The sequence below is a fragment of the Lathyrus oleraceus genome, chromosome 2 (assembly GCF_024323335.1).
Source record: "Lathyrus oleraceus cultivar Zhongwan6 chromosome 2, CAAS_Psat_ZW6_1.0, whole genome shotgun sequence".
In the NCBI taxonomy this organism is placed as follows: Eukaryota; Viridiplantae; Streptophyta; class Magnoliopsida; order Fabales; family Fabaceae; genus Lathyrus; species Lathyrus oleraceus.
This window is the reverse complement of record NC_066580.1, coordinates 290,723,725-290,725,894: the sequence shown is the minus strand read 5'-3', so window position 1 is coordinate 290,725,894 and position 2,170 is coordinate 290,723,725. Positions and strand designations below refer to the sequence as shown.

The 2,170-nt window shown below is 38.4% G+C and overlaps 1 non-coding gene across 1 annotated transcript; it reads right to left on the bottom strand.

The window, feature by feature from the left end:
- Nucleotides 1-1,335: 1,335 nt before the first annotated feature.
- On the bottom strand, nucleotides 1,336-1,442 carry LOC127124846 (small nucleolar RNA R71). Its single transcript, XR_007804323.1, has one exon. It is a non-coding gene; the product is annotated as a small nucleolar RNA R71 (small nucleolar RNA).
- Nucleotides 1,443-2,170: the final 728 nt, after the last annotated feature.

The window sequence follows — 2,170 nt, the reverse complement described above, 5'->3', positions numbered from 1 at the left end:
AGGTTAGAATGTAAGGATCATAATTGAACCGATAGTCCGTACAATTGTTCGTAGAAACGCTTAAGGGCTATTTTAACTTTCAAATTAAGTTTTCCCGCACTTCAATTCCGTTGGGTAAGATCGAAAGCCGTCCAACGTCTTTTTAAACTTAATTGTTTTTAACTATTTCAAAAACAGCGAAAACGCTTTGTTTAGTTCATTAGGAGTTTTTAACATCAAGAAGAAAAGAGATTTTAAAACTATTTTCGGACGCGTTTATAAGTTTAGAGTCTGGTTCGTAAGAACCTCTTTTGGTTAAGAAATTCAGGTTATAATACTTTTCAACTTAGTTAAGATACTATATTTCTTAAAAATAGGTTTACTACTCTAACGCAATGCGCGCCTTTTTATAAGTGACAATAAAAGAGTTTGATTAGGGAGTACAACTCGGTTCTGAATACGCGAAAGCGACAATTCCTGTTAAATTAGTTCTTTTCAAAGTAGGAAACATTGCCCATAAGTGGTTCTATTAGCAAGTACTTGGATTATCAATTGATTACGTGAATTACATTCGACCTTGTCTTTATTAATTATATTCTATTTCAATACTTTACTTTTTATTGCACACCATAAAAAACACTTATTTTGACTGCCTTTGATAAACACCATAACAACAGATAACGATAGATTGACACTTGGTCTCTGTGGTTCGATAATCTTTTATATTACTCTGACGCGTTCGTACACTTGCGAACATCAAGTTTTCCAACGCATCAAGTTTTAGGCGCCGTTGTCGGGGATCAATTTCGTCAAATTTCATTTTCCTGTTGTTATATCGTTTAGACTTAGGTTATTTCCCGCCGGTCGATGCGAAGAACTCGTAGCACCAGAAGTTTAAGTTTAGTAAACCCTCTGGCGGTTCCTGAACGTTACGCTCGCGCACGTTTATTCTTTCATAGAATTAAGAGAGCTATGGCCGAAGATCAAAACCAAAGACCTCTTAAGGACTTCTCTCAACCATCTAACAAAGAACCTAGTTCTAGTATAGTAAACCCAATAATACCAGCCAATAATTTTGAACTTAAACCGTCCCTGTTGCAATTAGTGCAACAGAGACAATTCGCGGGTCTCGCTACCAAGAACCCAAACCAACATTTAAAAATATTTCTTCAATTAGCAGATACTTTTAAAACCAATGGAGCTTCTTCTGAGGCAATACGTTTAAGATTATTTCCTTTTTCCCTTAGAGATAAAGCTCTATCATGGTTAGATTCCCTTCCACCCAATTCCATTACGACTTGGGATAACCTTAGAAGAGTTTTCCTTGCTAGATATTTTCCCCCGAGTAAGACCGCCGTTCTTAGAAACCATATAACTAGATTTACCCAAAACCAAGGAGAATCGTTGTTCGAAGCTTGGGAGAGATATAACGAGTTGTTACGAGCATGCCCACATCATGGCTTAGAAAACTGGTTAATCATTCAAACCTTATATAATGGACTTCATTATAACACAAAGATGACCATCGACGCTGCCACATGCGGTGCTCTGATGAACAAACCTTACCCTGAAGCTAGTGCCCTCATCGAAGACATGGCTCAAAACCATCAATCATGGGGAGTCGAACGAGCGACAGTTGAGAAGAAGGAAGTCCAAGGAGGAGTGCATGAACTAAGCTCTATAGACATGATGCAAGCTAAAATGGACGCATTAGCCCTTAAGGTCGAGCATATGTGCATAAACCTGAATACTGTAGCCGCAGTTTCGTCGGATTGTGAGATATGTGGAACCCAAGGACACCAATCCGCAGAATGCAGTCTATTAAACGAAACCCACTCCGAGCAAGTGAACTACACCCAAGGGAACCCATATTCGAATACCTATAACCCCTGGATGGAAGAATCACCCTAACTTCTCCTATAAAAACAATAACCCTATTCAAAATAATGCACCTCCGAGACCTAGTTATCAAGCCCCTAGATCAAATCAACCTATGCAACCTGTACCACCAAAACCGAGCCTTGAGAAAATTATGGAAAATTTTATCACCGCTCAAACCCAACAAAACAAGGAGTTCATGAATCAAAACATTCATGTTAACGAATTGATTAATCAGTTAGGAACCAAGGTTGACCAAATAGTTACTCATACCAAGATGCTTGAAACCCAGATCTCTCAGGTAGCTTTAAAC